Source organism: Zea mays, chromosome 2, assembly GCF_902167145.1.
Source record: "Zea mays cultivar B73 chromosome 2, Zm-B73-REFERENCE-NAM-5.0, whole genome shotgun sequence".
NCBI classification, from domain to species: Eukaryota; Viridiplantae; Streptophyta; class Magnoliopsida; order Poales; family Poaceae; genus Zea; species Zea mays.
This window is the reverse complement of record NC_050097.1, coordinates 140,475,922-140,488,232: the sequence shown is the minus strand read 5'-3', so window position 1 is coordinate 140,488,232 and position 12,311 is coordinate 140,475,922.

Here is a 12,311-nt window from a genome sequence, read left to right as displayed (position 1 = left end):
AACCCTTCCCTCTCTCAAACGGTCCCTCGGACCGAGTGAGCTTTTCTTCTTCTCAATCAAACGGGAACAAAACTTCCCCGCAAGGGCCACCACACAATTGGTGCCTCTTGCCTTGGTTACAATTGAGTTTTGATCACAAGAACAAGTGAGAAAGAAAGAAAGCGATCCAAGCGCAAGAGCTCAAAAGAACACGACAAATCTCTCTCGCTAGTCACTAAAGGCTTGAGTGGAGTTGGAGAGGATTTGATCCTTTTGGTGTGTCTAGAATTGAATGCTAGAGCTCTTGTAGTGGTTGAGAGGTGGAAAACTTGGATGCCATGAATGGTGGGGTGGTTGGGGTATTTATAGCCCCAACCACCAAATGTGGCCGTTGGGAGGCTGCCTGTTCGATGGCGCACAGGACAGTCCGGTGCACACCGGACAGTCCGGTGCCCCCTGCCACGTCATCACTGCCGTTGGATTCTGACCGTTGGAGCTTCTGACTTGTGGGCCCGCCTGGGTGTCCGGTGCACACCGGACATGCACTGTTCCTTGTCCGGTGTGCCGGAGTGGGCGCGCCTGACATCTGCGCGCGCAGAGCGCACATTAAATGCGCGGCAGAGAGCCGTTGGCGCGGAGGTAGCCGTTGCTCTGGAGTTGCACCGGACAGTCCGGTGAATTTTAGCGGACTAGCCGTTGGCGTTTCCCGAAGCTGGCGAGTTCCTGAGGCCGCTCCTCCTTGGCGCACCGGACACTGTCCGGTGTACACCGGACAGTCCGGTGAATTATAGCGGAGTCGCCTCTGGAAATTCCCGAAGGTGGCAAGTTTGAGCTGAACCCCTCTGGTGCACCGGACACTGTCCGGTGTACACCGGACAGTCCGGTGCTCTCAGACCAGAGGGCCTTCGGTTCCCATTTTGCTCCTTTGTTGAATCCAAAACTTGGTCTTTTTATTGGCTGAGTGTGAACCTTTTACACCTGTGTAATCTATATACTCGGGCAAACTTAGTTAGTCCAAATGTTTGTGTTGGTCAATTCAACCACCAAAATTATATAGGAACTAGGTGTAAGCCTAATTCCCTTTCAATCTCCCCCTTTTTGGTGATTGATGCCAACACAAACCAAAGCAAATATAGAAGTGCATAATTGAACTAGTTTGCATAATGTAAGTGTAAAGGTTGCTTGGAATTGAGCCAATATTAATACTTACAAGATATGCATGGATTGTTTTTTTTCTTATATAACATTTTGGACCACGTTTGCACCACATGTTTTGTTTTTGCAAACTCTTTTGTAAATCCTTTTCAAAGTTCTTTTGCAAATAGTCAAAGGTGAATGAATAAGATTTTGCAAAGCATTTTCAAGATTTGAAATTTTCTCCCCCTGTTTCAAATGCTTCTCTTTTGACTAGACAAAACTCCCCCTAAATGAGATCCACCTCTTAGTGTTCAAGAGGGTTTTGATATACCATTTTTGAAATACTACCTCACCCCCTTTTGAACACAATAGGATACCAATTGAAAATATTCAACACTAAGTTTTTGAAATTGGTGGTGGTGCGGTCCTTTTGCTTTGGGCTCATTTCTCCCCCTTTTTGGCATGAATCGCCAAAAACGGAATCATTAGAGCCCTTTTAGTGCTATCTTCTCCTTTGGTCATAAATAAATGAGTGAAGATTATACCAAAGACGAAGTCCGGTCCTTTTGCTTTGGGCTCTTACTTTCTCCCCCAAAGACAAAGTCCTTTTTCTTTGAATTCTCCCCTTAAAGATGGAGAGAAGCGCGGAGTGACGGCGAAGGATGAGTTACGGAGTGGAAGCCTTTGTCTTCGCCGAAGACTCCAATTTCCTTTCAATGTACCTATGACTTGGTTTGAGATAAACTTGACAACCCATTAGTCATAGCATATAAAAGAGATATGATCAAAGGTATATAAATGAGCTATGTGTGCAATTTAGCAAAAGAAATTGCGCGAATCAAGAATATTGAGCTCATGCCTAAGTTTGGTAAAAGTTTGTTCATCAAGAGGCTTGGTAAAGATATCGGCTAATTGATCTTTAGTGTTAATGTAAGAAATCTCGATATCTCCCTTTTGTTGGTGATCCCTAAGAAAGTGATACCGAATGGCTATGTGCTTAGTGCGGCTATGCTCGACGGGATTGTCGGCCATTTTGATTGCACTCTCATTATCACATAGCAAAGGGACTTTGGTTAGTTTGTAACCGTAGTCCCGCAGGGTTTGCCTCATCCAAAGCAATTGCGCGCAACAATGGCCTGCGGCAATGTACTCGGCTTCGGCGGTGGAAAGAGCAACCGAATTTTGCTTCTTTGAAGCCCAAGACACCAAGGATCTTCCCAAGAACTGGCAAGTCCCCGATGTGCTCTTCCTATTGATTTTGCACCCCGCCCAATCGGCATCCGAATAACCAATCAAATCAAATGTGGATCCCCGAGGGTACCAAAGCCCAAACTTAGGAGTATAAGCCAAATATCTCAAGATTCGTTTTACGGCCGTAAGGTGGGATTCCTTAGGGTCGGATTGGAATCTTGCACACATGCAAACGGAAAGCATAATATCCGGTCGAGATGCACATAAATATAGTAAAGAACCTATCATCGACCGGTATACCTTTTGATCCACGGACTTACCTCCCGTGTCGAGATCGAGATGCCCATTAGTTCCCATGGGTGTCTTGATGGGCTTGGCATCCTTCATTCCAAACTTGGTTAGAATGTCTTGAGTGTACTTTGTTTGACTAATGAAGGTGCCCTCTTGGAGTTGCTTCACTTGAAATCCTAGAAAATACTTCAACTCCCCCATCATTGACATCTCGAATTTCTGTGTCATGATCCTACTAAACTCTTCACAAGTAGACTCGTTAGTAGACCCAAATATAATATCATCAACATAAATTTGGCATATAAACAAGTCATTTTCAAGAGTTTTAGTAAAGAGTGTAGGATCGGCTTTTCCGACTTTGAATCCATTTGCAATAAGGAAATCTCTAAGGCATTCATACCATGCTCTTGGGGCTTGCTTTAGCCCATAAAGCGCCTTAGAGAGCTTATAGACATGGTCAGGATACTCACTGTCTTCAAAGCCGGGAGGTTGCTCAACATAGACCTCTTCCTTGATTGGTCCATTGAGGAAGGCACTTTTCACGTCCATTTGATAAAGCTTAAAGCCATGGTAAGTAGCATAGGCTAATAATATGCGAATTGACTCAAGCCTAGCTACGGGTGCATAGGTTTCACCGAAATCCAAACCTTCGACTTGGGAGTATCCTTTGGCCACAAGTCGAGCTTTGTTCCTTGTCACCACACCATGCTCATCTTGCTAGTTGCGGAAGACCCATTTGGTTCCTACAACATTTTGGTTAGGACGTGTAACTAAATGCCATACCTCATTCCTCGTGAAGTTGTTGAGCTCCTCTTGCATCGCCACCACCCAATCCGAATCTTGAAGTGCTTCCTCTACCTTGTGTGGCTCAATAGAGGAAACAAACGAGTAATGCTCACAAAAATGTGCAACACGAGATCTAGTAGTTACCCCCTTATGAATGTCGCCGAGGATGGTGTCAACGGGGTGATCTCGTTGGATTGCTTGGTGGACTCTTGGGTGTGGCGGTCTTTGCTCTTGCTCATCCTCCTTTTCTTGAACATTTGTATCTCCCCCTTGATCTATGCCGTCATTTTGAGGTGGCTCATTTGATTGATCTCCTTCTTCATCAACTTGAGCCTCATCCTCATTTTGAGTTGGTGGAGATGCTTGCATGGAGGAGGATGGTTGATCTTGTGCATTTGGAGGCTCTTCGGATTCCTTAGGACACACATCCCCAATGGACATGTTCCTTAGCGCGATGCATGGAGCCTCTTCTTCACCTATCTCATCAAGATCAACTTGCTCTACTTGAGAGCCGTTAGTCTCATCAAACACAACGTCACATGAGACTTCAACTAGTCCAGTGGACTTGTTAAAGACTCTATATGCCCTTGTGTTTGAGTCATAACCAAGTAAAAAGCCTTCTACAGTCTTAGGAGCAAATTTAGATTTTCTACCTCTTTTAACAAGAATAAAGCATTTGCTACCAAAGACTCTAAAATATGAAATGTTGGGCTTTTTACCGGTTAGGAGTTCGTATGATGTCTTCTTGAGCATTCGGTGTAGATACAATCGGTTGATGGCGTAGCAGGCGGTGTTGACCGCCTCGGCCCAAAACCGATCCGAAGTCTTGTACTCATCAAGCATGGTTCTTGCCATGTCCAATAGAGTTCGATTCTTCCTCTCCACTACACCATTTTGTTGTGGCATGTAGGGAGAAGAGAACTCATGCTTGATGCCCTCCTCCTCAAGGAAGCCTTCAATTTGAGAGTTCTTGAACTCCGTCCCGTTGTCGCTTCTTATTTTCTTGATCCTTAAGCCGAACTCATTTTGAGCCCGTCTCAAGAATCCCTTTAAGGTCTCTTGGGTTTGAGATTTTTCCTGTAAAAAGAATACCCAAGTGAAGCGAGAATAATCATCCACAATAACTAGACAGTACTTACTCCCGTCGATGCTTATGTAAGCGATCGGGCCGAATAGATCCATGTGTAGGAGCTCCAGCGGCCTGTTGGTCATCATTATGTTCTTATGCGGATGATGAGCGCCGACTTGCTTTCCTGCCTGGCATGCGCTACAAACCCTGTCTTTCTCAAAATGAACATTTGTTAGTCCTAAAATGTGTTCTCCCTTTAGAAGCTTATGAAGATTCTTCATCCCAACATGAGCTAGTCGGCGGTGCCAGAGCCAACCCATGTTAGTCTTAGCAATTAAGCAAGTGTCGAGTTCAGCTCTATCAAAATCTACCAAGTATAGCTGACCCTCTAACACTCCCTTAAATGCTATTGAATCATCACTTCTTCTAAAGACAGTGACACCAATATCAGTAAAAAGACAGTTGTAGCCCATTTGACATAATTGAGAAACAGAAAGCAAGTTGTAATCTAGAGAATCTACAAGAAAAACATTGGAAATAGAATGGTCAGGAGATATAGCGATTTTACCAAGACCTTTGACCAAACCTTGATTTCCATCCCCGAATGTGATAGCTCGTTGGGGATCTTTGTTTTTCTCATAGGAGGAGAACATCCTTTTCTCCCCTGTCATGTGGTTTGTGCACCCGCTGTCGAGTATCCAACTTGAGCCCCCGGATGCATAAACCTACAAAACAAGTTTAGTTCTTGACTTTAGGTACCCAAATGGTTTTGGGTCCTTTGGCATTAGACACAAGAACTTTGGGTACCCAAACACAAGTCTTTGATCCCTTGTGCTTGCCCCCAACATATTTGGCAACTACCTTGCCGGATTTGTTAGTTAAAACATAAGATGCATCAAAAGTTTTAAATGAAAGACTATGTTCATTTGATGCACTAGGAGTTTTCTTAGGCAACTTAGCACGGGTTGGTTGCCTAGAACTAGATGTCTCACCCTTATACATAAAAGCATGATTTGGGCCAGAGTGAGACTTCCTAGAATGAATTCTCCTAATTTTGCTCTCGGGATAACCGGCAGGGTATAAAATGTAACCCTCGTTATCCTGAGGCATGGGAGCCTTGCCCTTAACAAAGTTGGACAATCTCTTAGGAGGGACACTAATTTTGACATTGTCTCCCTTTTGGAAGCCAATGCCATCCTTAATGCCCGGGCGTCTCCCATTATAAAGCATGCTACGAGCAAATTTAAATTTCTCATCTTCTAAGTTGTGCTCGGCAATTTTAGCATCTAGTTTTGCTATGTGATCATTTTGTTGTTTAATTAAAGCCATATGATCATGAATAGCATTAACATCAACATCTCTACATCTAGTACAAATAGATACATGCTCAACAGTAGATGTAGAGGGTTTGCAAGAATTAAGTTCAACAATCTTAGCATGAAGAATATCATTTTTATCCCTAAGATCGGAAATTGTAGTTTTGCAAACATCAAAATCTTTAGCCCTAGCAATTAAATTTTCATTTTCTATTCTAAGGCTAGCAAGAGAAATGTTTAATTCTTCAATCCTAGCAAGCAAATCATCATTATTATCTCTAGGATTGGGAATTGAAACATTACAAACATGCGAATCAACCTTAGCATTTAAACTAGCATTTTCATGTCTAAGGTTGTCAATCATCTCACGGCAAGTGCTTAGCTCACTAGATAATTTTTCACATTTCTCAATTTCTAGAGCATAAGCCTTTTTAACCTTAACATGTTTCTTGTTTTCTTTAATTAGACAATCCTCTTGGGAATCCAAAAGGTCATCCTTTTCATGAATAGCACTGACTAATTCATTTAATTTTTCCTTTTGAGCTATGTTAAGGTTGGCAAAAAGGGTACGTAAATTATCCTCCTCATCACTAGTATTATCATCACTAGAAGACTCATATTTAGTGGAGGAGTTAGATTTAACCTTTTTCCGTTTGCCGTCCTTTGCCATGAGGCACTTGTGGCCGACGTTGGGGAAGAGAAGCCCTTTGGTGACGACGATGTTGGCGGCGTCCTCGTCGTCGGAGGAGTCGCTTGAGCTTTCGTCGGAGTCCCACTCTCGACAAACATGGGCATCGCCACCCTTCTTCTTGTAGTACCTCTTCTTCTCCTTTCTTCTCCCCTTCTTATCGTCGCCTTGGTCACTGTCACTAGATATAGGACATTTAGCAATAAAATGACCGGGCTTACCACACTTGTAGCAAACCTTCTTGGAGTGGGACTTGTAGTCTTTCCCTCTCCTTTGCTTGAGGATTTGGCGGAAACTCTTGATGACGAGTGCCATCTCCTCATTGTCAAGCTTGGAGGCGTCGATTGGTTGTCTACTTGGTGTAGCCTCCTCCTTCTTTTCTTCCGTCGCCTTGAATGCGACGGGTTGAGCTTCGAATGTGGTGGGTTCGTCAAGCTCGTTGATTTTTCTCGAGCCTTCGATCATGCACTCAAAACTTACAAAATGCCCGATAACTTCCTCGGGGGTCATTTTAGTATATCTAGGATTACCACGAATTAATTGAACTTGAGTGGGGTTAAGGAAAATAAGAGATCTTAGAATAACCTTAACCACCTCGTGGTCGTCCCACTTTATGCTCCCAAGGTTGCGCACTTGGTTCACCAAGGTCTTGAGCCGGTTGTACATGTGTTGTGGCTCCTCCCCTTTGCGAAGCCGGAATCGACCGAGCTCCCCCTCGATCGTTTCCCGCTTGGTGATCTTGGTGAGCTCGTCTCCCTCGTGCGCGGTTTTGAGCACATCCCAAACCTCCTTGGCGCTTTTCAACCCTTGCACTTTGTTATACTCCTCTCTACTTAAGGAGGCAAGAAGTATCGTCGTTGCTTGAGAGTTGAAGTGCTCGATTTGGGCCACCTCATCCTTATCATAGTCCTTATCCCCTACCGATGGTACCTGTGCACCAAACTCAACAACATCCCATATACTTTTGTGGAGTGAGGTTAGATGAAATCGCATTAAATCACTCCACCTAGCATAATCTTCACCATCAAAAGTTGGTGGTTTGCCTAATGGGACGGAAAGTAAAGGTGCATGTTTAGAAATGCGAGGGTAGTATAGGGGGATCTTACTAAACTTCTTACGCTCTTGGCGTTTAGAAGTTACGGAGGGCGCGTCGGAGCCGGAGGTTGACGTTGATGAAGTGTCGGTCTCGTAGTAGACCACTTTCCTCATCCTTTTTTGTTTGTCCCCACTCCGATGCGGCTTGTGGGAAGAAGATTTTTCCTTCTTCTCTTTGTGGTGAGAAGAAGATTTCTTCTCCTTCCCTTTGTTGGAGGAGCTCTTCTTCTTCTCCCTCCGTTTGGTGCGGGACTCTTCCGATGAAGTGCTCCCGTTGCTTGTAGTGGGCTTCTCGCCGGTCTCCATCTCCTTCTTGGCGTGATCTCCCGACATCACTTCGAGCGGTTAGGCTCTAATGAAGAACCGGCTCTGATACCAATTGAAAGTCGCCTAGAGGGGGGGTGAATAGGGCGAAACTGAAATTTACAAATATAAACACAACTACAAGCCGGGTTAGCGTTAGAAATAAAATCGAGTCCGCGAGAGAGGGCGCAAAACAAATCGCAAGCGAATGAACAAGTGAGACACGCGGATTTGTTTTACCGAGGTTCGGTTCTCGCAAACCTACTCCCCGTTGAGGAGGCCACAAAGGCCGGGTCTCTTTCAACCCTTCCCTCTCTCAAACGGTCCCTCGGACCGAGTGAGCTTTTCTTCTTCTCAATCAAACGGGAACAAAACTTCCCCGCAAGGGCCACCACACAATTGGTGCTTCTTGCCTTGGTTACAATTGAGTTTTGATCACAAGAACAAGTGAGAAAGAAAGAAAGCGATCCAAGCGCAAGAGCTCAAAAGAACACGGCAAATCTCTCTCGCTAGTCACTAAAGGCTTGAGTGGAGTTGGAGAGGATTTGATCCTTTTGGTGTGTCTAGAATTGAATGCTAGAGCTCTTGTAGTGGTTGAGAGGTGGAAAACTTGGATGCCATGAATGGTGGGGTGGTTGGGGTATTTATAGCCCCAACCACCAAATGTGGCCGTTGGGAGGCTGCCTGTTCGATGGCGCACCGGACAGTCCGGTGCACACCGGACAGTCCGGTGCCCCCTGCCACGTCATCACTGCCGTTGGATTCTGACCGTTGGAGCTTCTGACTTGTGGGCCCGCCTGGGTGTCCGGTGCACACCAAACATGCACTGTTCCTTGTCCGGTGTGCCGGAGTGGGCGCGCCTGACATCTGCGCGCGCAGAGCGCGCATTAAATGCGCGGCAGAGAGCCGTTGGCGCGGAGGTAGCCGTTGCTCTGGAGTTGCACCGGACAGTCCGGTGCACACCGGACAGTCCGGTGAATTTTAGCGGACTAGCCGTTGGCGTTTCCCGAAGCTGGCGAGTTCCTGAGGCCGCTCCTCCTTGGCGCACCGGACACTGTCCGGTGTACACCGGACAGTCCGGTGAATTATAGCGGAGTCGCCTCTGGAAATTCCCGAAGGTGGCAAGTTTGAGCTGGACCCCTCTGGTGCACCGGACACTGTCCGGTGTACACCGGACAGTCCGGTGCTCTCAGACCAGAGGGCCTTCGGTTCCCATTTTGCTCCTTTGTTGAATCCAAAACTTGGTCTTTTTATTGGCTGAGTGTGAACCTTTTACACCTGTGTAATCTATATACTCGGGCAAACTTAGTTAGTCCAAATGTTTGTGTTGGTCAATTCAACCACCAAAATTATATAGGAACTAGGTGTAAGCCTAATTCCCTTTCATCCACCTTCTAGCTATGAGACGATGACTACCTATCTACCTGGAGTTGATTAAATAGATGCAACAAAAACATGCAATTAAGGAGGATCCTGCAAAGAAGAACTTAGGATTCAAGACTTCTAAACAAGAGTTGCAGGTCACTGTTTTAGTTGGTGTAGAAAAGGAATTAGTTCAGTTACTGAAGATCATTGTTGTTCTTTGTATTTGCATTTTAGTGTGCAATGTGTACCATGTGGTACATAATTGAGCACATGAACAATGTGATGAAATATCTCTATACTTGATTATGTATTTGAAGCTTAGACTGAATGGTTATAAATGTGTGTACTTGAATTATGTGGAACTTATGTGATTTTGTGCTTCTAAACTATTGAGGCCAAATGATGTTTCCATACGCAACTTGATATGCATGAACTGAGTAGCAACTTGGAATGACACTCTCAGGTGGTACCTTGTCATGTTTAAGGCAGCTAATTGCATGGTGACAAGGTATCCTAGTAAGATGCCATCTGAAATTGTTCAACAATTATTCCTTCAAATTTTCATATGCCCAGAGTTGCTTCTTCAAATTTGCACCTTTGAACTTTTCTTGAAAGTTGGAGTGTCGATGTCTAACACAAAACCTATGCTCAGACTCTGAAAAGACTTGTTGCACAATAGGGAATGGTCTCTTTTGTTTATCTATCATTATCGTCCATGGATATGTGTTGTTTATCTTCAAATCATCTTTCGATGTTTGTAGAAACAATTTCCATGTAGCAAGGAATTCAACTTCAACAACAGTTGTGGCTAAGAGGGTAAATGTAGTCATTTTGGGTGATCCCCACTGCGCACAACAATTGCTCTCCAAACTTTGTCTTAATGAAACAACCATCCAACCAAATGATTGGTTCGCAAGCACCTAGGAATTCCATCTTACATGCATCTTGGTGGCATATAACATGCCCTAAAAAGGTTACCAGTCGGGTTAACATAAAGTGAGCTCCTTGGATTACTTCTTCTTAACTCATGTCCATAGTCGTAGAGCTGGCTGAATTGATTTGCTTCATCTCCATGAAGGATCTACATGATTTTATTTTTTGCTCTAGCTAAGGTACTCCTAGAGACTGTCAGGTTTAGTTCTTTCTCGACTACTTTATGGAAGCTTGTGATACTCAACTTGTTATTAGTTCTGAAGTGCTCTACATACTTTCTTGCAATCCATGTTGCACTACACCTTCTAACAGACCACTCTTTTTTGCAGTTATACTTACCATAATATGTTTTCACAACAAAATACTTAGCTCTTGTATCATAAGAAGCATACAAGTTTCATGGACACTTCTCAGCACAGTGGGATCTGTAACTGAATTTGGGGTATAAAATTTCTTCTCTAATGCCTATCAAATTTAGGTGTTACCTCTTATTTTTCTCTCTAGACTTCTTCTCTCTCTCTCTCTTTTTATTAGGGCTATGTCTAGTTTATAGGGGATTAACTGTTTATCTAATATAGCAAAACTCATGTGAGTCATGAAATGTTGCATCATGCTGAGCCTAAATTATTCTTTTGTTTGACGCACATGTTTGAATTGGTTTGAATTTGAATTGAGTCAGAATTTGATTTGAAATCCATAGAGAAAATAAAAAGAAAAACATTTAGAAATTCCAGGAAAAAGGAAAAACTCATTTCAGCCCAACAGGCCCAATCTAGCCTAGTCAGGTTGCGCGCGCCCGCTTCGCCTGACAGGTGGGTCCCACTTGTCAGCCACGGCCCGCGTCCGCGCTCTCTCCCTCCCGCTGCTCGGTGGCTCCAACTTGTCGGCGTCGGGTTCTTCACGCGCGCACCCGCTCCCTCTCGCTGCTCGGTAGGTCCGCCCTGTCAGCGCTGACTGCCCGTTCGCGAGTCCGCTCTCGCTGGCCTGTGGACCCCACCTGTCAGCCTCCTCTCCTTCCGTAACCTCCCGCCCGCGCACTCTGCCATGGACACGCCCACGTCGCGCGTTTCCCGGCCACCTCCCGCACTCGCCCGACCTCTTTTTGGAGCTCGCACTCACTCGCTTAGTAGCGCTCCCTAGCAGACCCCCTCGCACCTTACTCTCGCACTGGGCCCGACTGGTCATGTCGCCTCGCCCCTAGGCTGCTGACTCCCCTGGCCCACCTGTCAGCCCTCACTCGCGCGTGTGCGCGCTCGCTCACTCAGATCTAATCGTGGTCGTTCGTCCGCGATCGGATGGATGAGATTAACCTGTGCCCTTCGCGTGGTAGTTTTGCTAAAGAGACCCTCAATTTTCTGAGAATCAACCCGTCGTTCTAAGTTTTCGTGCGCAGGCCCCTGTATTTTTGCAGAAAGACCCCTAACCTTTTAGTTTATCGCAGAATTGGACCTAGTTTTGTATTTTGAATTCCAAAACTTGTTTATTACATTTCTTTTGCTTATGAACTCTAAATTGAGTGGTTCAAACTGTAAAATGTTCATAAAAGTATTCTCCATCTGTTTAAATTATAATCATTCACTGTTTGCATATATTAATTTTATGTCTAGGCTATAGGTGCACGTAGAGTAATGGTTTAGTTATTAAAAAGGAAAACACTAATACTAACTAAGTGATTAACTTCGTGAGGTTAATGTCATGTAGTGTATGATCTCATCTCTGGAATAACTTTAACTTGGTAATTAGTTCCTTAAGATAGATGAGGTTAAGTTATGTTATTTATTAAGATTAGCAGTACTTAGAGAATCACCAACCTCTAGGTGCAATTGCCTACCCTAGAAACTAGATTTTCACCCTCTCGTGTTTATACCTTTCTTTTGAACTTGTGTTCACTCAATTGTGCATGTTTGGTGTATTATTTCTTTGTCATTATACAACTGTGTTGAATGCATGATCGCTTTGCATAGACAACGAGCAGCCCGTGGTTCCTGAGTGTGTTGCCGAAGGTCTCCTTGAGCAGCAACCTGGTGAAGGCAAGTGTCCTCTGACCCATTATGCCCCATTTACTTTATAATTCATTGTCTCGCATTACTTAATTGAAACCTATGGATTGACTAGTTTGTATTTACCTTGTCCTTGATTACCTTTTGGGTTATTATGG